The 25,130-nt window shown below is 36.8% G+C and overlaps 1 protein-coding gene and 1 pseudogene across 1 annotated transcript in view; both read right to left on the minus strand.

The window, feature by feature from the left end:
- The window catches only part of CATSPER3 (cation channel sperm associated 3), a 69,682-nt gene that overhangs the window by 16,947 nt on the left and 27,605 nt on the right, over window positions 1–25,130 (minus strand). The gene's annotated exons all lie outside the window — the stretch shown is intronic.
- LOC140525727 (ATP synthase F(0) complex subunit C1, mitochondrial pseudogene) lies at window positions 21,102–21,619 on the minus strand (annotated as a pseudogene).

Genomic DNA, 25,130 nt, shown 5'->3' on the forward strand with positions numbered 1-25,130 from the left:
AGTTGTTTTCTTCAGTGGATTTTTGTATCTCCTTTTCCACTTGACCAATTCCACTTTTTAAGCAATTGTTTTCTTTTTCCAAGCTGTTGAGCCTTTTTCCATAATTCTCTTGTATCACTCTCATTTTCTAATTTTTCTTCTACCTCTCTTCTATGATTTTTAAAGTCTTTTTTGAACAATTCGATGAGCTCTTTCTGGGCTTGAGACCACTTTCTGTTTTTCTGTGGGGTTTTGCCCACAGGTATTTTGATGTTTTTGTCTTTTGAATTTGTATAGTGATCTTCCTTGTCACTATAATAACTTTCTATGATCAGATTCTTTTTATGTTGGTTTTGCTCATTATTTTTTTGGCCTTTTTCCTTTTTTTTTAAATTTGAGCTCTGCTCCCAGGGTGAAAGGTGTTCCATTTCAGGCTTCTTGTGCTAGGGGGTACAGGCCCTGACTGTTTACCAGGTGCTGCATTGATGTTGCCCTGAGGCAATCCTCGTGTCTGGTGCTGTTGAAAAGGTGGGGTAGAGGGTGGCTGGTATTGCTGGAGGCCCTGGGGGTCTGGAAGCTTTCCTGGTGCTAAGCCAGGGACTAGTGGTGTCTGATATGTGCTGAGGCCAGAGGGGTTTTTCTGCATTTCCCTGGTGATACACTGGCCTCTGAAGATTGCCTGTTTGTCTGGGGCTACACTGAAGCACATGGTGGTTCTCCAAGCTGGAGTCTGTCCACTCCCCTGGCTATGCTGAGGTACATGGAGGGTCTTGATGTTGGCATTTGCCTGCTCCACCGCACTGGGGTTCAGGATCTCCCACTTGTTCGCTGAGATAGAGCTTGTTGCTGGTTTTCTAGGACACTTCCTGTCCTGGACTATATTCCCCTTTTACCCAAGTGAGACAGGCATTTCCTGCTGACCTACCAAGTTTCTTGGGCTCAAAGATTGTTTCACCCTGTCTTTTTGTTGATTCTGCTGTTCCAGAAATTGTTTGGGGATGCCATTTTATGGTTGTTTTGGAGGTTGAAAATGGAAGAGTTATAGTGATATACTACTTACTCTGCCATCTTGGTTCCTAGAAACCTATCTTTCCCAAGGTCTAAATCTCATGACACATACTTATACCTACCCATTCACCAGGAATAATAAGAAATAATAATAATATTAATGGTAAATTTGGTACCTACTGCATGCCAAGCACTATACTAAGCAATTTACAAATATGGTTTCATTTTATCCAAAGTTCATTTTATCTAACATTTTATCCACAGCAGCTCTGGGACTTAGAGGCTATTGTTATCCCCATTTTACATATGAGGAAACTGAGGCATGGAGACATTGTGGCTTGCCCAGGGTCACATAAGTAGTAAGAGTTTGAGGCTGGATTTGAACTCAGGACTTCCTGACTCCAACTCCAACTCCAATGTTCTATCCACTGTGTCACCTAGATATCTCCAAGTACAAGCTCTTTCTTTATCAAGCTGCAACTTTCAGTCACCTGGACAAGCTGCACAATGACTTCTGGTTGGGTTGAATTGTTGCCCTCAGACTTTCAGCTCTGTCCCTAGGAACCCAAATACTGTAAAATCTGCTCCCTAGAATTAGTCTTCCCAAAAGAAAAGGTGTGTCAACCCTGAAGAACATTCAGTCTCAGCACTATAAGTCTTGTCTTCCACTCTTATAACTACTCTATGTTCCTATTTTCCTTTTCTTTTTTTAAACATGAATATTCAAATATCCATATATAAAATTAACTTCCACATAATGGCTACAAGCAAATTGAAAGAACCACTACAAAAATAAATCAAAAGTGAATGTTACAAAGAATGAACATGACTCAAAAGAAGAGATATGAGGAGACCACCCATTCTACCCCTTTACAGAGATAGAAGGTCCACAAGTATGGTACATTGCGCACATTTTCATAATTAGTGTATTGGTCAGTTATATTGATATCTTATTTTTTGTCTTTAAAAACAGTATATGTTATATGGTTCTCTGGAAAGGGAAGAAACATTAGGGGAAATTATTGTGATATTTTAGAATTATATCAATAAAAACTTGGAAGAAACTGACACTCATTATGTACAGTCCTTTAAACTGTACATTAAATTTAACAGGACAGTAAAAATGCTGGGGGCAGCTAGATGGGGGCAGTGGATAGAGTGCTGGACCTGGAGTCAGGAAGATTCTTCTTCCTGAGTTCAACTCTGGCCTCAGACACTTACTAGTTGTGTGACCCTGGGCAAGTCGCTTAACCCTATTTCCTTCAGTTTCCTCATTTGTAAAATGAGCTGGAGATGGAAATCGCACAGCACTCCAATATCTTTGCCAAAAAAAAAAAAAAAACAAATAGGGTCACAAAGAGTTGATCATGACCGAAATGAATGAACAGTAGCAAAAAAATGTTGGCTTTCTTGTTTCCCTCTGTCCCATTCTCAACTTCCTTCTGCTTCCTTCTATATATTTTAGTGTTTCATTAATACTCTTTTTTCATTTTTGCATCATTATAACTCCCTATAGAAAGTCCTCCCTTGTCACACAAAGGAGAAGTTATTAAAATTAGAAGGTAAATAGATAAATTGGAAACAAAAGGTATAGAAATGATAAATAAAACTAAAAGCTGGTTCTTTGAAAAGACTAATAAAATTGGGAAACTCTTCACTAATGTGTTAAAAAAGAAGCTAAAAAAAAACAGATCAATAAAATAGCAAATAGGTGAAATGACAACAAAACCAGAAGAAATAGAAAGACTGTTCAGAATATGTAATACACAGGCATATACTAGCAGCATAAAGAATACAAATGAAATAAATACCTTCAAAATATAAAATACATAAAATTTCAAAAGACCAGCTAGAGATCTTAAATAACTCAGTCTCAGAAAAGGGAATAGATCTAACTATAAAAGAATGACCAAACTAACAACTCCTTGTCCTGATGGATTAACAGGAGAATTCTATCAAACTTTTAAGGAACAGTTATTACCCATACTTCAAAAATTAAGAAAGTATCCTATCAAAAATCTTTTATGAGACAAATATCATCCTAATAATTATTCTAACAGGGAAAGAAACAACACATAAAGAAAACTATGGGCCAATATCATTAATGAACATTGACTCAAAAATTTTAAACCAAATCTCATCAAACAGACTAGTTATTTGTCCAAGAAATATTTGTGATAATCAGATACCAGGAAGGCAAAGATAGTTCCATATTAAGAAAGCAATCAGATAATCATATTAAGAACTAAAATATCCAAAAGCACATGGTGATTTCAACAGATGCAAGAAAAAGAAACTTTTGACAAAGTATAATACTTTCAATCTAGAACCCTATGAAGTAGAGGTATAGAGTGACCTTCTCTAATATCATAAAAAGCATTTATCTAAAACCAAAAGCAAACAATGTATGTAATGGACATGCACTAGAACCTTTTCCAGTGAATACAGGAGTGAAGCACTATCCCCATCACTATTTTATGTAGTTTTGGAAATGCTAGCAATAATAATAAGATGATAAATAATAATAAATAAACAATATTAATTATTTATAATTTATAATAATTAAAAATAAATAAATAATAAGATGATAAAAATGAAAGGAATAACAATAGGTAAAGAGGAAATGAAACTATTTCTGTTTACTGAAGATATGATGGTTTACTTGAAAAACCCCAGGTAATCAGCAAACCTGACCATTGAGACAATCCAGGAAAGTCGCAGGCTACAAAATAAATCCTCAAAAATCAACAGCACTTCTATATAATAATAACAAAACACAATAATAGAAAAGAAAATCTCCTTCCAAATAACTACAAAAGGTCTAAAATATCTCTGAGGATCAAGTTCCCAAAGTACCCAAAAGACTCGTATAGATTCAATTACAAATTGCTCCTTAAAGAAATAAAGAACAATTTAAATAGCTGGAATGGTATTCAGTGCTTGTGGCTAGGCCATGCCAATATAATAAAAATGATAATACTAACAAAATGAATTTACGCATTTAATGCCATCCCAAACAAAATACCAAGAGGATGCTTTACAGAACTTGATAAAACAATAATAAAATTCATTTGGAAAAGCAAAAGAATATCAAAGGAAATGATAAAAAGAAGTAGGAATAAAGAGAAATAATACTTCCAGAACTCAAACTATATTTATAAAATAGCAGTCACCAAAACCATCTAACACTGGCTAAAGAACAGGCTAGGCGATGGAGATCACGAAACAATAGAACTCAATAACCCAGTTTTTGATAAAGTGGAAAACAAATTATCTAGGGGGGAAAAAAATCTTTATTTTATAAAAACTTCTGGGAAAACTGGAAAGCAGTCCAGCAGAAATTGGGCTTAGACCAACACCTTATACCACTTTCCAAAATATATTCTAAATGGATAAGCAAATTCATCTTATATTAAAGATGATACTAAAAAATTAGAAGAGAAATAGATCATATACCTCTCACAGCTACAGATAGGAAATTTATTTTTACAAAAACATGAGATACAGACAATTATAAAAGATAAAATAGCTAAATTTGATACTGGAAACTTTTCAGCTTTTGCATCTAATATTAATGCATCTAGGAAAGGAAGTTGTTGAATAGGAAAAAAATTGTATCAAATATCTCTGATATAAGTTTGATATCTGATGAACAATATACATACATATAAATATATACATTTATACATATGAACACATATACATGATTTATGTCCATTTCCTAAGAAATTAATGGTCAAAGGATATAAGCAAACAATTCTCAAAAAAAAAAAACCTGCAAAGTATTTGTAGCCACATGCAAAAAATGCTCCAAATCATTAATAATGAAAGAAATGCAAAACAACCCTGAGATTTTACCTCATACCTTGAAAATTGCCAAAAATGACAACAGTTAACGTTGGAGGGGTTGTGGCACACTAATAACATTGTTGGAGCTATGAAATATACAGTCGTTTTGGAAAGCAATTTGGAATTATGTAAATAAAGTGACTAAAACATCCATACCCTTTTACCAGAGACTTCATTACTGGGTTTACACCCCAAGAAGCCATTAATAAGAAAATAGAACCCATATACTCCAAAATATTTATGGTAATATTTTTTGTGATAGCTAAGAATTGGAAACAAAATAGATGCCCATCATTTGATGATATAATTGTAATGTATGACTGTAATGGAATATTACTGTTTTGTAAGAAATTAAGTGTGTAATGAATACAGAGAAGTATGGAAAGATCTATATGAATTGATACAGAATGAAGCAGAGCCAAGACTCTAAAATAGACAGTGACTACAATGTAAATGGAAAGAATAGCAAAAAATAAGAAGAAAATTTAACAAAATTATAAAGATCTAGAAGAACTAGAGTGAAGACAGATGAGAAACCATCCCAAACCTATCTCTTTGTGAACTTTTTCAAGGTACGAATCAGCAGTAGTGACTTTTTTCCCCTCTCTAAAAAAAATACTATTGTCATATGGGATAGTTCTCTTGAAGCGGCAGAGAGGAGGATACTTAGGATGACTGTGGTGATATAAGAAACATAAAATATCAATAAAAACTTTTTAAAAAGCCAAACACTAAAACAAAAGCTATAGAATCACAAGGAGTTAATATTATTCTAAGATAACTATGTGATACTACTTGAGGGATGCAAGTAAGTCCCCTAGCCTCCAAGTCTTCAGTTGTGCCTGAAGCCTACAAATTAGTCATCCCTTCAACCTAAGGTATAGAAGACACTATTTAACATAACAGTAATATTAGCTTACATTTTAACATAACGGCAATATTAGCTGACTTTTAACTTTGTAAAGTCTTTTGCTTCATTTGATTCTTATAAACTCCCTGTGAAGTAGATAATGTGGGTATTTTTACTTCCATTCTACAGACTCAGAAGAGCTGTGATGTGCCCATAGACACACAGCTAGAAAGTATCAAGAAGAGTTTACAATCTAGGTTAATATGACTCCAAATACAGTATTGTAACTACTGTGCCAGGATCCTTCTTGTACACAAGTGGGAACACTTTAAGTCATTATCTGTTATTAACACTTGAACCAGGACAGCAGGTCTCAAAGGGGAACTGGTCAGTTTTGGCAAATGAGGAACAAGTGCAGAGTAGCTACATGGGAAGGCAACTTGGAGTTTGGGGTAATGCGAAGGGCATTATGGGAACTAAAGGCAACATGAAAGCACTAGTGTGGCAATAAGGTTAAGTCATAAAGGAGCCTTAGACGTGGAATGAACCTACTTAGTGTGATTTCAAGAAGGTTTATTATGCCTGTTGGCATAAGAATTCATTATTCAACAAAAACTGCTGGGAAAACTAGAAAGCAGTGAGGTAGAAATTAGGTATAGGCTCACGTGCCATACTGTATGACCTCTAAATGGGAACATGGTTTAGACTACTTCGTAAATAAATTAGAGGAGAAAGGAAGAAATTACCTGTCAGTTTTATGACTAAAGAAAGAGGTCATAACCAAAGGACAGAGAGGATCACAAAAGATAAAATGGACAATATTGATTATATAATATTTTTTAAATTTCGTACAAATAAAACCAATGCAGCTAAAGTTGGAATGGAAACAAGTTAACTGTAAAAAAAAATCTTTGCAGGAAGTCTCTTCAATAAAGATTTCATTTCTAAGACATATAGATAGAGACCTGATTTAAATTTATAAAAAGAAAAGCCATTCCTCAATTGGTAAATGGTCAAAGGATATAATTAAGCAGTTTTCAGAGAAAGAAAACCAAGCTATTGCATGAAAAAAATCCTCCAGATCACTAATAATTATGAAATGCAAAAATAGACAAATATGAAGTTCTACTTCACAGCCATCAAACTGGCATAGTCAACAGCTGGGATGACTAAGAGAAAGTAAGTATATTAATGCATTATTGGTAAACTTATTAACTGGTCCAGCCTTCCTAGAAGGCAATTTGGCCCTGCCTAAAAAGGTATTAAATTGCACATACCCTTTGATCCAGCAATAATACCACTTCTCAGTCTATGCCCCCATAGGGATGTTTGAAAAAGGGAAAAGAACCCTTATGTTTAAAAAATATTTATAGCATCTCTTTTTGTGATGGCAAAAAACTAGAAACCAAGTGAGCGACCATCAATTGGAGAATGGTTGAATCAGAATGATGGCATATTAATTTCACAGAACACTATTGTACTGTAAGAAATGATGATGGTTCGAGAGCAACTTGGGAAAACTTTTAAGAATTTATTCGAAGTGAGTAGAACCAGGAAAAAAACATCTATGCGATATTAACATTGTAAAGACAAACTTTGAAAGACTTAAGAATTCTGATTAATACAATGACTGACTAGAATTCCAGAGGACTCAAGATGAAACATGCTACCCACCTCCTTTCAGACTCAGAATAACGATTATGTGTGTATGCACACACATGTGTATGCATACATACACATGTATGTATATGTTTTGTATTTATATATGTGTGTGTGTTTCATAGCATTTGTTTTTCTTTATTTTTCAAAGGAATGGGAAGGTGGGAGGAAAAGAAAATAGATTTCATTAATTAAAAAATATTTAAGTCAGGATTGTCTTCTACAAACTGAGGGAGAAAAAGACTTTCAGGGGTCTCTGGTTTGAGAGGGAGAAAGAGAAGGAGAGTAAAAAGCAAGGCTTGGCTCAGAGATGATTAACTAAAAGGTAATATGCTCCTCTTTGAAGTGCTGGCTGAGGGGATGTAGTACAGCCCTGTTACTTTCTAAAAATTAAAAGAGAACAAATGTTCAAAGCCTCAAAGTAGAGCTAAGAAATATTTAGCACTTCTTCAACATAAGGAACCTGCTTGTTACTGAAAGAATATAACATTTTCTTAGCACCTTACCAAGTCAGTCATATGCAACGCTTCTTCACCCTATGGACTTATCCATGAGGTTTTCTTGGCAAAGATACTAGAGCAACTTGCCATTTTCTTCTCCAGGGTGTCCCCATTTTCACATATGAGGAACTGAGTCAAATAGAGGTTAAGTGTCTTGGCCAGAGTCACACAGCAGGTAAGTGTCTTTGACTGGATTTGAATTAATATTTTCCTGACTCCAAGTCTGGTGTTCTAGCCACTGTACCACCTACCTGCCCTGAACACCTAGTTGTCCACTGCTAAGGAACTCACTATATTAAGAGAGTTTGTCATTGTTTAAATAGCTCAAGATTAAATGAAATGATTTGCCCATCAGGAGAGCAAAGAAATAGTTTTGCTAAGTGGGAAACACATGTTGCATGATTTTCAAAAGACATTACAGTCTGCCATCCAGAGTCATGATTTGCCTCAGTCACATGAGTTTCCCTATTCATGTGCCTCTCTCCTAGGTTTCTGTAAGTGTGCCCAATTTCCCCTGTGTACATGGTAGAATATGATAGGTTTATGGGCTGACTGTTACATTTTGATTACTTCTGATTTTGCCTTCTATTGATTAAATGTGATTATTTCTGGGGGGGGTTCCTTTTGTTGAGCTAATATTATAATATTATGATATGATATATTGCTTTTGCCTTATTGTTTTGTAAATATTTCATGGTGTCACTATGACTAATTTTGTGTAAATGAGAAAGAGAAAAATGATGGCTCAGGAGCTACACTGGCAAGTAATAGCTCCTCCTCCCAGTGTTCTCTCTAGAACTCTGTTAGAGTTTGAGCCATAGTAACATTGCTACCTCTCTGTGTTCACTACCTCAACCTTCAGAATTGGGTGCAGGTGGGGGGAGTGAGCCAGACCCCCAGTTCCAGGAGAGAGACAGAGACAGAGAGAAACAGAGACAAAGAGAGAAAGACAGAGACAGAGAGTGTGTTCCTGGGGAAAGTAGGAGGTCAGCATCACACCTAAGCTACACAAAAATCACTGGATTCCCTGAAATAATATCCAAACAAAAAATGTGGATATCATATTATTTTTAAAAATCATTTTTAAAAATTGCCCAAATCTAAAAGAAGAAAAGGGCAAAGTGAAAAAAAGGAATATATTGATCATCTCCTGAAAGAGACCCTAAATTAAAAACATTGGGGGATGTCATAACCAAAATTCAGAACTTCCAAGTTAAAAAATAAAAAATAAAAGCAGCCAAAAAAAAGTTCAAGTATGAAGGAACCACAATTAGTATCACATAAGACGGGGCTGAAACTATCATAAACGAGGGAAATTCTTGGAATATGATATTCCAAAAGACAAAGACTTACAACTAAGAATAACTTAACCTATAAGATTAAGTATGATCTTATAGTGGGAGAAAAGGAACTTTAATAAGATAAGAGATTTTCAAACATTTTTCATGAAAAGACTAAAGCTAAACAGAAACTTTGAAACACAAACATAGGATTCAAGAGAAATCTTAAAAGGCAGTGATATATTTGAGCGACAAGAAGGGACTAAATGGTGATGAACTGCTTAGACATTCATTGGGAAGAAGAAAGGGTCCACAGAGCGCCCTTGAAAGAAAGTTAAACACAGAGCATAGGTTTTTTTTCTATTTTGATGACTTTTAGAGGAAAGAAAAGGATGGAGAAAAAGACATACACTAGGGAAGAAATGAGGAAGAAGGGGGAGAAATTTATTATTTTTTTTTACTTTATTTTATTTTATCTATTTACTTTATTTTATTGTTTTATTATTTTATTTTTCACAAGGGGGGGTGCATGAGACAAACATTGTATTTACATACAAACATGGACAATAAGAGGATATCTTTTGAAACTCGTTCATGTATAAACAGGACAAAGGATAACCACATCAGAAAAAAAAATTGGTTTACAAATACATCAGAAATAAAATGAGAGAATGGGAACAGGGAGGAGGAGGAGAAAATTTTTTTTAATATTTTATTTTTTCCAATTACATGTGAAAATCTTTAACATTCGTATTTTTTTAATTTTGAATTCTTAATTCTCTCCTTCTTTCCCTCTTTCCCCTTCATTGAGAAAGCAAGAGATTTGATATGGGTTATAGACGCCTTGTTGCTATACATTCATTTCAGTCACGTCCAATTCTTTGTGACCCTATCTGGAGTTTCCTTGGCAAAGATACTGGAGTGGTTTGCCTTTCCTTCTTCAGCTCATTTTACAGATGAGGAAACTGAGATAAACAGGGTTAAGTGACTTGCCCAGGATCACATAGTTAGGAAGTATTTGAGGCCATATTTGAATTCCAGAAGATGAGTCTTCCTGACTTCAGGTCCTTCAGAAAGCCTTAGATCATTGCATTGTTGAGAAGAGCTAAGTCATTCAGAGATGGTCATTATACAACATACAATATATATACAATATAAAATGTAACAGTGTAACAATGATCTCCTGGTCTTGCTCATTTCACTTTGCTGATCAGTTCATGTCTTTCAAGGTTTTTCTGAAAGTATCCGGTTCATCATTTCTTGTGCACAATGTACTTCATCACAATCATATACCATAACTTGTTTAGCCCAATTGATGGGCATCTTGGGAGGAGGGATTTTTAAGGATGAGAGAAGAGTCAGGAAGAAATAAATGTCAGCAAAACAAACATTAGTTTCTGAGGGTTAATTGTAAAGGGAGGTTTAAAAAGAGGGAAAGAAAATGTAAAAAAAGAGAGAGAGAGAGAGAGAGAGAGAGAGAGAGAGAGAGATCAGAGTCTGGGCTTCATAAAGAAAAAAGTAACAAGAGTAAAGAACAGGTCATTTCAATTGCAGGCTACTAATGTTAATTAGATTCCTTCTCTTTCTCCACTTTCTTCTCTTTTGAAAAGGGAGAGTAAGAAAGAAAAGAGAAGAAAAATATAAGAGGATATCATGAAGGAAAACACATAAATAATACCAAAATAATATTCATAAATTAATATGAATATGAAAGGAATGAACCCACCTGTACAGAAGAGAGTAGCAGAGTGGTTCAGAAAGCATAATCCTATAATATATTGTTTACAAGAAACGCAAAGCATAAAAATTTCACAGTTTAAATGAGGAACTGCTGCAGAATGTACTATACCTCATGCAAATTCAGAAAAGTGAGGTTAGTAATCATGATTTCAAAAAAAGACAATAGTAAAAAAAAAAGTATGGTTTAAAAAGATAAACAAGGAAACTACACTGGGCTTCATAGATAATATAATTAGAGCAACACCAAATATACACACCAAATAACATAGTACCTAAATATGTTAAAAAAAAAGATAATTTATTTATAGAGAGAAACAGATAGAAAAACTATAATTGTTAGTGAAACAATCTCTTCCATTGTCTTGTGGTCAGTAAAGAATATCTCTTCCATTCCCAGACAAATCTAACAAAAGGATAACCAAGAAAGAGGTTAAAGAGGTAAATAAAATTTTAGAAAATTAAGATATGCTAGCTTTCTAGAAGTAACTTAATGGGAATAATATATGTAATATTTATTTTATATATTCATATATGTACACATCATACACACACACATACACACACACATATATAGGCTGCTAGGTGGTGCAGTGGGTAGAGTGCTGCATCTGAAGACCTAAGTTCAAATCCATCAGACTTACTAACTGTGTGACCCTGGGTGAGTTATTACCCTATTAACCCTGTTTACCTCAGTCTTCTCATCTATAAAATGACCTAGAGGAGGAAATGGCAAATCACTCTAGTATTTTTTCCAAGAAAATCCGAACTGGGGTCATGAAGAGTCAGACACAACTGAAACAACTAAACAACAAAATACATACATGCATACATATGTATGTATGTGACACTTTTACAAAAGTTATGTGCTAGGGCAGAAAAACCTCATGAGCAAATGCAAAATAAGAAATATTAAACATATTCTTTACTGACCACAAGACAATAAAAATAATAATCAATAAAGGGCCTTTAAAGAAAAGATTTAAACTTAATTAGAAACTAATTTATTGCTAAAGAATTGGTGAATCAAAGAACAAATCATAAAAACAAGAAATAATTTCAATGAAAATTATAATAATAAGACAGTCTACTAAAACATTTGGGAAGCAGGAAAGAAAAAGCTTTCAAACAACAAGTTGGTTTGGAAGAAACATTCTCATAGAGAAAGGTGGGGTTTTTTTTTACTTTCACACTATTTCTTTTTTTATTTTGTTTTCATTTTTTTACTTTTATTTTTATTATTATTTATTTCACTTCCATAAGATTTTGAGTTCCAAATTTTCTCCCCCTCCATCCTCTCCCACCTCTCCAAGATGGCATGCAATCTGATATAGGCTCTACTTATACATTCATATTAAATGTATTTTCACATTAGTCATGTTGTAAAGAAGAATTTCCTGCAAGGAGAAAAACCATGAGAAAGAAGAAACAAAAAAAAAAGAGCAAATAGTATACTTTGATCTTCATTCAGACTCCATAGTCCTTTCTCTAGATGTGGATAGCATTTTCCTTCATTAATCTTTTGGAGTTGTCTTAGATTCTTGTATTGCTGGGAAGAGCTAAGCCTACCCAGAGTTACTAGAGGAAGGTTCTTAACATAGGTCCACAGATGGTCCATGGAGAGATATCAAGGGTGTCTGTGAACTTAGATTGAAAAAAAATTACATCTTTATTTTCACTAAACTCTTACTGAAATTTAGCATTTCCTTTGATTGTGATATAAAATAAAAACATATTTAAAAGATTATTTTTGATAAAAACAAAGTATTCTGAGCAGAGGTCTATAGGCTTTACCAGACCGCCCAAGGATCCATGACTCAAAAATGTTTAAGAATCCCTGCCTTAAAAAAACCTGGAGTTTGAAAGTTTGTTTTCCAAACTAAAATGCAGATGAACAGAGACAGCATGGCAGTCAGCTAACAGGACTTCTCTGTACAAAATACAACAAGGAAATTATTTCCTTAAGGAGGAGATTTACTGCACTTAGGTGGAAGGCAGAGTGTTGTAAAGGACTTTTTAATTAATAAAGGGAAGGAAGCCAAGAATGCACTGCATGCTGGGGTTCCCAGCACTAAAGACTGTTTCCCTGTTAAGGACTAATTTAAACTTCAATTAATATAATTATAATAAATGTTTAGGCCCCACCACCTCCCACACCTCCAGCCTCCCTGACTGGAGTGAATGACAGCAAATATTACAAAGAGTGTTTTTAACCCAAAGTGGTGTTAGTACCCTTGGGTCATTGACACATCACAGTCTGGAACTGATGGCTGGTTTCCCAATGGTTACAAAGCAAGTAGACTGTAAGGAGAGAGATCAGCATCATTCTCTGACCTTTATCCTAAAGTGTCCCTCTTTAGAAGACAGAGTCATCCATTAAGGACAAGCCAACATTCAGGCCTTAGTGCTTGGGGCCTAAGCAAGCTCCCTCTACGTGGGAGAAATAAATGAGAGGCCAGGCAGTCAAAAGAAAGTCAGACAGTCAGACAAAGAACTCTGGGGGATAGAGAGAGATGGGCTAAAAGCCCAGCTCAAAGGAATCTCTTATCTTTTATGGCTGCTCCCTACTTTGGGAGAACATGAGAAGACAAGTAAAAAGAACAAATGTTCTTTTCTTTATAATGAGCTAGGAACCAGAAAAGGGAAGAACTCTTTTAAATTTTTCCCTAGGTTTGATTAAAAACAGAGCCTGATGGATCTAGATTTCAACAACATTTATCTCCAAGATTTTAAAAATAGAGATGTAGTGTGTACCATTTTCACGAAGAAGGTGAGACCCTCATTATTAATGATGCAAATATCCAGTGTTGAGAAAAGAATGTTGGTTTGTGAAAGTCAGGGGCCCTGATTCCAAGTCCAGTTTCACCACTGAAAAATCTCAAAACATTAATGCTAGAAAGGGCTTTTTTATATTATCTAGTCCAATCCTTTCATTTTGTAAATGGCAAAACTGAGGTCCAGAGAAGGAAAATAATTTGCCTAAAGGCTCAACAGAGAATTTGTGGATAAGCTAGGACTAGAACCTAGGTCTTCTGACTTTAAGATCAGGAACAACCTCTTTGGGACTGTTTCCCTATCTGTAAAATGATAGCGCTGAATTGGATACTCTCTAAGGTACCTTGTATTCATGATCCCTTCAAACCCCTGAAGATACTTAAGTCACTTACTGTGGATGCTGGCTACAAGTTTCCTGCCCAAATGATTTAAAGCCATTACAACTGACACAATTGCCTCCCAATGACTACATTTGGAATGGAAAGCCATCCTCCCAGTTCTCCCCATTTACTCCAGCAAAACTTTGAAGTTTGCAACAATCAAATAATGAACATTAAGTACAAATGAGAAACCACGGTGTCTTCTTCTATCACAGAAACTGCACAAGAGGTTAGTCAGAATTGTGCTCATAGACAATAGAGAAGGAGGACAGATTTACGAAGTGAGCGGGAGAAAATCAGAGACAGAACACACATAGCCTTCAAGGCTCTGTGTCAGGAGGCATAGAGAGCAAAAGGTTCCCCTGAAAAAGCCCAAATGTGGTCAGAAAGTCTCAGGTTTGGGACAATGAAAGCAACAGGGAGCAGCAGTGGGCAGTAACCATGCCACAGAATTCAGGACCAGTCCAAGCCTAGGAGATCTGATGTCCCTAGCACTCTGTCCTGAGACATTAGGAAGGAACTTCAGGAGGTAAGAGGTCAGCACAAGAACCCAGGGGACCCAGGACAAGATGAAATAGGGCTGACCACCTTACCCAAAAAATGCAAAAGGAAGTGGAATCAGTGTTCTGGCACAAAGCCCCAGTTCAGGAACCAAAGCTGGAGAGATTAAGCCAAAAAAATATACCAACTATTATAAAAATTATTACAAATCTAACTATATCAACCAAAAGCATGGATTCAAAGGGGAAAAATGGATTTTTCACAAGAACTACATGAATATCAAGAAGAAATTAAATTAAATAATTTAATTAAATAAATTAAGTAAAAGTTTTTGGGGAAAGCATTGGAAAGAGAATAAATAGCTTAGAAAGTGATAAACCTTATCCATGAAACAGAATCCCTGAAAACTAAGATCAAGCAGAAATCAATGATTCCATAAGACAGCAAGAAATATTAGAACAAAATTGAAAATTGAAAAAATATAAGAAAATATAAATAAATATTACATCAAAAACAACTGATGTGGAAAATAATTTTAAGAAAGATGATTTTGGGGGGATAGGATAGAGAAAAATATAGTTAGTAATAGTAACTGTGAAAAAAACTTTGAAACAAGTTTCTGTGATAAATGCCTCATTTCTCAAACATATGGAGAACTGAGTCAAATTTAGAAAAATAATGGCTATTCCTCAAATGATATATGATCAGTTTTCAGATGCTGTAATCAATGCTATCTATAGCCATATTAAAAAAAATGTTCTTAATTCACTATTGATTGGAGAAATGCAAATTAAAACAATTCTGAGATACTACCTGTAATGTTAATGGAATGGAAAGGTCTCTCCCACCCATTGACAGGCCTATGTGAGCTGCTTTGAGCTCAGGCCCAACTGATTGCTGTGATGGAGCCTGAGTCACATGGCATGGTAGAAGGAGCTTGCCAAACAGGTAGAGGAAGAAGGGTAGAGCAGGAAGTGAGAGAGAGGCAGAGCTGGGAGAGAGTGAGAGAGAGCTGAGGCAGAGCAGCTAGCATGAATGAAAGAAGGAGGAATTTTGCCGAGGGGAGCTTGTTTGTGGGAATGTCTAATGGAGGGAAGGCTTGGGGACGTCAGTGCTACCTGGACTGGTGATGTGTATAAATACCTTTGTTACCATGGTGGAATTGGCTTTCTGGTACCTGAATAAATATTTTGGTTTTGCCTTTGAGGATGAGAATTATTTTTGTTACCATGGTGGAATTGGCTTTCTGGTACCTGAATAAATATTTTGGTTTTGCCTTTGAGGATGAGAATTATTTTTTGTGAATTTACCCTGGAAATATACACGCATATTCATAGTCGCTGCTATGGGTATCATATTGACGTTACACTACCTCATACCAATTAGACTGCCTAATAGGACAGAAAAGGTAAATGACAAATATTGGAGGGAATATGGGGAAAATGAGACCTTAATGCATTGTTGGTGGAGTTGTGAACTGATTCTGTAGAGCAATTTGGAACTATGTCATAGGGCTATAAACCATGCATACTCTTTGACTTAGCAATGCTACTACTCAGTCTGTATCCCAAAAGAAACAAAAAAACAAAAAGGAAAAGGAGCTATATGTACAAAAATACTTATAATAGCTCATTTCTGGGGACAAAGAATTAGAAATTGAGAGAATGGAATATGATCAACATCAGGCATGAGAGGAGCCTTAGTGGCATTCAAAATCTCTTCTTCAGTTGGAAATTTGGCTAGAGAGATATTGAGAGAGGTATACAGTCAACAGCTTCATCATTGAATGCTGATGCTCTGTTGAGAGCGTCAGTCCATCTCTCCAGGATCATGTCCTTATCATTAATCAATGTGGCTCCATCAGCACTGAGTAGCTGAGATGCACCATAGGTCTTTGGTCAAGAAATAGCCTTTAGGGTATCATAAAAGTGCTTTGGATTTGTAATAGCGTAAAACTGAATTTCATCTCCCCTCTTACTGAACCAAGAATACTGCATCTCTCTAAACTTCTTTTGCACTTTACTTTTTTAAGAATATTTTATTTTGGCCCAATTACATGTTAAAATAATTTTTTTAAATATTTTTTAGTTTTGAGTTCTAAATTCTATCTTTCCCCCACTCCCTAAGTTGGTAAGCCATCTGATATAGGCTATACATGTTCAATCATATAAAATATTTCCATATTAGTCATTTTGTACAAGAAGACAGGAAGGAAGGAAGGAAGGAAGGAAGGAAGGAAGGAAGGAAGGAAGGAAGGAAGGAAGGAAGGAAGGAAGGAAGGAAGGAAGGAAGAGAGGGAGGGAGGGGGGAAGGAAGGAAGAGATGGAGGGAGGGAGAAGGGAGAGAAGGAGGGAGAGAAAGAGGAAGGGAGGAAGGAAGGGAGGGGGAAGGAGAGAAATAGAAAGAAAAAAGTATGCTTCAGTCTGTATTCAGACAATATCAGTTCTTTTCTCTGGAGGCTGATAGCACATTTCATCATGAGTCCTTTGGGATTGTTTTAGATTATTGTATTGCTGAGAAAAGCTAAGTCATTCACAATTTTTTCTCATACAATATTGTTATTACTGTGTACAATATTCTCCTGGTTCTGTTCACTTTCTTTTGCATCAATTTATTTAAGTCTTTCCTGGTTTTTCTGAAATCCTCCTGTATGTCATTTCTTATAACACAATAGAATTCCATCACAATCATATACCATAACTTCTTCAGCCATTCCCCAATTGATGGGTATCCCCTCAATTTCCAATTCTTGACCACCGCAAAAATAGCTACTGCAAGTACTCTTGTAAAAATATGTCCTTTTCCTTTTTTTATCTCTTTGGGATACTACTGGATTAATTTTTTTCATTAATTTAATTAACTTTTTTAGCCCTTTGGGCTTGGATCCAAATTGCTCTCCAGAATGGCTGGATAAGTTCACAACTCCACCAATAGTGAACTAGTGATCCAATTTTCCCACATACCCTCCAACATTTATAATTTTCCTTTTTTGTCATCTTAGCCAATTTCATAGGTGTGCAGGAGTACCTCAGAGTTGTTTTAATTTGCATTTCTCTGTCCAATAGTGGTTTAAAGCAATTTTTTCATATGATTATGGATAACTGATTTCCTTATCTAAAAACTGTCTGTTTGATCATTTACTAATTGGGGAATGACTTGTATTCTTATAAATTTCACTCAGCTCTCTATATATTTGAGAAATCAGACCTTTATCAGAGATACTTATTGAAAAAAAATTTCAGTTTTCTGCTTTTCTTATAATTTCCTTATAATTCATTGCCACTCCTGCTTTTTTTGCTTTAGCTTAAGCCTAATAGAGTCTCCTCCAACCTTTTACCTTTGTCCTGTGTGTGTCTCTGTGTTGCAAATGTTTCTTATGTTTTTCTGGTTTTTAATCTATTCTGCCATCTGCCTCTATGTTATAGATATGATTGTTAATTGTGTATTTCCCTCTATTTTATTTTTCCTTTGTTTATCTTTCTCTGTCTCTTACTTTCATGTCCCTCCCTGGAAGTATTTTATTTCTAGTAACTACCTCCCCTAATTTGCTCTCCCTTCTATCAGTCTGCCTCCCTTCTCTTTTCCTCATCCTTTTTTTACTTCCTTAAAGGGTAAGATAATTTGTTTGTTATTCCCTCTTTGAGCCAATTCTGATGAGAGTATGATTCAAGCCTCTGCCCACCACCCTCAATCTCCCTTCCATTATAACAGCTCTTTTATGTGAGATAATTTACCCCATTCTATCTCCTCCCACCCTATTTCTTCTCCATTGCAATCTTCTTTCTCAACCCTTTATATTGTTTTGGGGAAAATCATCTTATCAAAGTCACCTTACATCTATACTCTCTGTCTGTATATACTCCTTCTAATTGCCCCCATAGTAATAATGTTCTCAAGAGTTACAAATATCATGCTGCCATATAGGAATATAAACAGTTTAACCTTATTGAATCTCTTGTTCCTTTTCTACCTTTTTGTATTTCTCTCAAGTCTTGTATTTGAAGATCAAATTTTATATTCAGTTCCAGTTTTTTACTTAGGAAAACTTGAAAGTCCTCTTTTTTGTTAAATATGCATTTTTTTCTCCAAAGGATTAAACTCAGTTTTGTTTGGTAGGTGATTCTTGGTTGTAATTCAAACTTATTTGCCTTCTGGAATATCATATTCCAAGCCTTCTACTTATTTAATATGGAATCTGCCAAATCCTGTGTAATCTTGACTGCAGCTCCATGATATCTGAATATTTTCTTTTTGACTGTCTAGGGTATTTTCTCATTGATCTTGGAGCTCTAGAATTTGTCTGTGATGTTCCTGGGAGTTTTCATTTGGGGATCTCTTTGATAATCAATGAATTCTTTCAATTTCCATTTTGCTCTCTGGTTCTAGAATACGGGGAGGGGAGCCAGTTTTTCTTTATAATTTCTTAAAAGATATTGGTCAGGTTTTTTTCATGGCTTTCAGGTAGTCCAATAATTCTTAAATTCTCTCTCCTGGATCTATTTTCTAGGCCAGTTGTTTTTCCAATGAAAAATTTCACAATTTCTTCTATTTTTTAATTCTTTTAATTTTGTTTTATCATTATCTTAATGCTTCATGAATAATTAGCTTTCATTTGTCCAATTTTTTAAGGAATGTTTTTTCTTCAGTGAGCTTTTATATCTCCTTTTCCATTTGGCTAATTCGATTTTTTAAGGAGTTATTTTCTTCAGTGAATTTTTGTATCTCTTTTCCCGTGCTATTGACTCTTTTCTCATGATTCTCTTGCATTAGTCTCATTTTTTTCCCAATTCTTCTACTTCTCTAATTTTATTTTATAAATCCTTTTTGAGCTCTTCCACAAGTTCTTTTTGGGTCTGAGACCAAACTACATTTTAACCATTTTGACATTGTTTCCCTTTTCCAAGTTTGTGCCTTGGTCCTCCCTGTCACCATAGTAACTTTCTATAAGTTCTTTTGTTGTGGTTGTTTTTTGGTCATTTTTCTGCCTATTTTGTGACTTGTTATTTTTATGTGAGAGTTGAGCTCTGCTCTTGCACTGTCCCAAGCTTTTGTTCTAGGGCTCAGGGTCTTGCTGTTGGCTTTCACTGGGCCTCAGGGCCTGGGTGCTGGCTTGTACTGGAGGGGCACCTCCCTATTGGCTTGTCCTGGGGCAGGAAGTCTCAAGGCCACAGGTGGTCCTCTAGGTCCTCAAGTGTGGCCCCTTGACTGAATCCAAACTTCACAGGACAAATTCACTTAATAAAATGATTTGTTCTGTAAAACTTGAACTCAGTTAAAAGAACCTAGAAGGCCATATATGGCCTGAAGGTCTCAGGTTTCTCAACCCTGTGGGAGATGGGGCCTCCCTGTTGACCTCCCCTGAATTTTTTTCCTGCTGGGGTTTTGCTGCTGACCTGTTCTAGGGGTCGGACTTTGCTGCTAAGTTTTTATGGAAAGAGTTGCTCTGCAGGCTGGCCCTGGGGGAGAGATCTTGCTGTTGGCCCACCCCAGGGTTGGCCTGGCCAAGGAGGGGGGGAATCCCTTGCTACTGGTCAGCAATGGCGGCAACGCCTTACTGGTGACCTGCACTAGGGAAGGAGCCCACTGGGGTGAGGCCTCACTGTACTACAGACTACCAGCTTGCCTTGAGGTTACTGGCTTGCAGGAGGGGAGGCCCCTGGATGACCCTGGGACTCAGAGCCTCCATGCATGCCCCCTGGAGTTTGGTCTGCTGCTGCTGCTGCTCTCAGACCACACTCCTCTCCAACACCAGTGAGACAGACCATTCCTGCTGAACTGGTAAGCTACTTCCCTGCTCTTGAATCAATTTTGAGATAGTTCTCAAGTTGCCTGGAGGGGAATTTGGGAGAGCTCCAGTGAGTTCCTTCCTCATTCTGCTATCTTGGCACCAGAAGTTTGTTGCCTTCTTAGAGACAGATGAACAATCCTGATGGCAAACCCTGTGGAGTTTTCATTTTTCATTTAGTAGCTTCTGAATTTCCCCATCATTTTCATTAAACCAGTCCTGATATCTGCAAGAGTTCTGGCCCAGATGAGCAAATGCAGTGCTGTCCAACAAATCTCTGAAAGCTCCCCATTCCTCTTCTGCTCCACTGCTGCCAACTGTGTGTTAGCTCAGCTTTCTCCTCAAGTTAGCAATGATCCATTCTGGCTTGATGAAGTGCCCCAATGTGTTGACATTAAGCCTTCTAGTAATCATCTTGCCTTGGGGCCTTTTGTTGAATGTGAATATTTAGCTTCAAGAAAATAATTCTAAGATCAGTACAGCACTCTAGATCAACTTTTGTCATTCTCACATCCTGTCTGTCTCTTTTTCTCACAATGACATACTATTAAATGCCAATGCTTGCTGTGCATTTAGGTAAATGGAAGATAGTACTGGTGATGAGAAGGTCATAAGATGCACACGTCTTCAGTAGTAAGTGACCATTGCTGCTGCTGTTTTTTATTCCATTCCTCCCAAGGACTCCCTGCCACATCTGGTAGTCTGTGCCTACTCTGGCATTAAAATCTCCCAGAAACATAAGCTTGTCCTCTTTTGGCACATTGATGATAAGGGTCTCCAGATCTTCATAAATTTTTTTTTTAGAGAAACATGGTGTTTAATGTTAAAGCTCAACACACTCCAGCAAGGGGTTTGGGGCTGGAGTCAAAGCAAAGGGATGGAGGCAGGTGAACCTCCACAGAGCCTCACATGACGAAGAGGATGAGGAAGGCTACCATCAAACAGAAGCGCCCCATAGCTTCAGACAGGGCAAAGCCCAGGATGGCATAGGAGAAGAGCTGTTGCTTGAGGGATGGGTTCCTGGCATAGCCAATGATTAAACTGCCAAACACCATTCCAATACCTGCCCCTGAGTCAGCCACACCAACTGTGGTGGCCCCAGCCCCAATGAATGTGGCAGCTGAGTCAATGTCCCAGGAAATAGCACTGGTCTGGAACTTTCAGCGGGCCAGCTGGAGATGGGTACTGCTAGAAGTGGGATGTTCAAAACAGATCTCTGATCTGTTCAGGATAGATGCAGATACAAGCCTGACCAGATCCCTCGTACAGCAGTGGATCAGGGCCAGAGAAATTAGAAGAGCCCCTGTGGTCTGCATTCTACTCTATTTACTGCATTCTGCTCTCCTTTCTGCTGCCCCGCTCCCCAAGGTCCACCCCACCGCAGTTGCCTCTAGCTCTGCTCAAGGTGACTCACCTCTAAAATGTTTGACCTAATCAAGGTGCATCATGGTGGGAGCATAGGCACTGATGATGGCGGCATAGTGCTTTCCTGCAAGGGGCAATCACATTGTTGTTTGATCCTTTTGATAGGCATACAAGCTTGCTGACTAGAGTATATTTAATCACAAAACTCACATCAGCTTCACTCTGTTCCCCTTCACTGCAGACACTCCAGAAAAATGCGCTTCTAGATCCACTGCAGTAAGCCTGACTTTATTTGTCAGCCTTGTTTCACTCAGGGCTGCTCTTTGGATGTGATACCTACTGAGTTCTCTCACAACACGAGCAGTTTGTCTTTCAGATCTACTAGATTTTGTGTTGTCCATAAGCATGCACACATGCCACACACTGGTGGTGAGTGGAATCATCCTTGCAAAAATGTTGACACATTTGTTTTGTATCTTAACCACAAGGTAGGATCCCTGCCTGCCACAGTAAGCAATTTTTAGGGCACCTTTTCTGGTCCCTTACTCACACCAGGAGGAGAGCAGTGCATTCCTTAAAACAGACTGCTCAGACATGCCAAATTCCACTGCTGTTTCTGTCCAGTGAGATGATGACCCTATGCCTGGGCCACCTGTATACAAAGTTGTGACTACAACTCCCAGGGTATCTGCACCTGTTCCTTCTTCACTGGTCCATCACCACAGGACTTGGAGATAAATAAAAGTGGTATGGGTGCTGTCTTGTGATTTGCACATAAATTAGATTTAAATGAGGCAGATTTGTGCAAAGTTATTGGCCCCACTCTCTCTTCCAGAGTCATCAGACTCCAGTGGCAAGACAAAGTCAAGACAACTGGTGGTGGCTCAAGATGCAGCAGGTGAACTTGGCATCTTTGGTGTCTAACCAGGCTTTAAGCACTCCCTGGTTCCTGCTTCAGGAGCCTTCACGGCTGTGGAAACAAACTGTTTTTATCTGTCCATTTCGCCAGGGAGATCTTCACTGCTTGGGGTAGACATCCACCTAACTTACTCAAGTATTTGAGATCCTTCAGTTACCTTCAACCTAGTTTAACCCATCTGCTGAAATGTAATAATGGGAGTTAAAGATCTTCCCCTCCCATTAATAGACCTCAGCTGGAGCCCATTAAGGAAAGCTTAATTAGAGGAGGTTTGTTTTGTAGGAAGGCCCACATGTTTTATTAATTGTCATGGAGTCGTGATGCCTTCTGACTCTGAAAAGTGTATATATACTCTGAGGTGAAGTTTTGGTTTGGAATTCACTCTTTGAAAGAAGGTTCATGAGCCAGATGAGACTCTGGGTAGCCATTAAGAATCCCCCCAGCTTTGAAAACTCAAATGTTGGTGCTTCTGTCTCTGGTAACTATGTATGTATGGTCAGACAGTTGGATCTGTCTGTTGATCTGTGATGTATGTATAGTTTATGGTCAGACAGTTAAAATCCCTGTCTGTTGGTCTTTATTTCTCAGCTTGTATTTTTTCTGGTGGTATATGTGAATAAAGAAGATTGTTGACCCCTCAAAAGTTACTGAAAGCAGATCTAAGAACCTGTGCTAGCAGGCCATTCTGGGTGTGTCAGGGTGCTTGCTGCTACAGTGTGGCTGCTACACATACTACACCTTCTTGGAATCACAGGTGAGAGTTTGGTAAATCAGGTGGGCACCAAAGATGGAAAGCAGCTCTGAAAAGGGCTCAGCAGCCCTCATACTAGATGTATTAGTCTTCCCTGAACATACCCTACACCCAGTTATAAAGGATGACGAAAATAAACTAGTAGAGCATGGAAGAAATTAGCCACCAGATCTACGAATAAGGGGAAAGCTCATGGCCAGACAAAAGATAGTTTCATGGGAAATAAAATGGATAATTCGAATTATATTAAATTTAAAAAGCTTTATACAAACAAAACCAATAAAGATAAAATTGGAAGAAAAGAAAATTAGAAGAAAAAATCTTTGAAGCATATTTTTCTGATAAAGGTCTCATTTCTAAAATATATAGGGAACTGATTAAATTCATAAGAATAAGGGCCATTCCCTAGATGAAAAATGGTCAAATGATATAAAATAGGCAATTTCAAAGAAAGAATTCCAAGCTATCAATAGCCATATTGTTAAAATGATCCACATCAGTAACAATCGGTTATTGTTGTTTATCAGTTGTTTAGTCATGTCTGACTCTTTTGACCCCATGGGACCATACTGTCCATGGGGTTTTCTTGGCAAAAAATACTGGAGTGGTTTGCCATTTCCTTCCACATTCACGTAAAGCAAACAAAGGTTAAATGACTTACCCAGAGACACACAGCTAGTGTCTGAGGCTGGATTTGAACTCAGGTTTCCCTGACTCCAGGCCCAGTACCCTATCTATTGAACCATCTAGCTGTCCCTAGTTATAAGTAAAGAAATGCAAATTAAAACAACTCTCTTAGAGTGCCTAAGGTGGAGGAAAAAAAGAAAAATGGTAAGTGTTGGAGGGGATGCAGGAAAATTGGTATATGAATGCACTGTTGGTGGATTTGTGAACTAATTCAAACATTCTGGAAAGTAATTTGGAACTATGTCCCAAAATCTATTAAAGTGTACATACTTTTGATTCAGCAATATCCCCTCTACTATACCCCAAAGAGATCAAAGAAAAAGGAAAAGATCCCTTATGCTTTATATAGATATAGATATATATGTATATACATGTATATATTTATAGTAGCTCTTTTTGTGGTGGCAAAGAACTGGAATCTAAGGGAATGCCCATCATTTGGTGAATGACTGAACACGTTATGATATATGAATGAGATGGAATACTATTGTGCTAAAAGAAATGAAGGGAATGTTCAAAAAAATCTTGGGATGACTTATTTATATGAAGTGATATAAAGTTAAGTGAGAAAAACCAGGAGAATAATTTATACAGTACCAGCAATATTGTAAAGATAATAAACTTTGAAAAACCTAGTCATTCTGATCAATATAATTACCAATCAAAATTCCAAAGGACTCACGATAAAATATGTTGCCTCCACTTACAGATAGAAAAGTAATGGACTCCTTTTTTTGGAACATAGTTAATTCAGATATTTGTTTTACATAACTAAACATTTGAAATAGGTTTTATTTTTCTTCCTTTCTCAGGAGGTGAGAGGGTAAAGAGAGAATTTGGCATTGAAAACCAAATAAAATTGGTTTTAAAAAAAAGGAAACAAGCAAAAAGTAACAAGTAAAAGGACTGAACAAAATGTGGTATTCAAAAAAAATTCTCCACATCTAAAGTAAATTCATTATCCTTTCCCCCTAAACCCTCTCTTCTTCCTCACTTTTCTTACTCTCCACAGTACTACCATCCTTCCAGGGGCCAAACCTAAGTTTCATCATCAATTGCTCATTCTCTCTCCCCTCCCCTATTCAATGAGTTGTCAAGTTCTGTC

Source organism: Notamacropus eugenii, chromosome 1 (genome assembly GCF_028372415.1).
Source record: "Notamacropus eugenii isolate mMacEug1 chromosome 1, mMacEug1.pri_v2, whole genome shotgun sequence".
In the NCBI taxonomy this organism is placed as follows: domain Eukaryota; kingdom Metazoa; phylum Chordata; class Mammalia; order Diprotodontia; family Macropodidae; genus Notamacropus; species Notamacropus eugenii.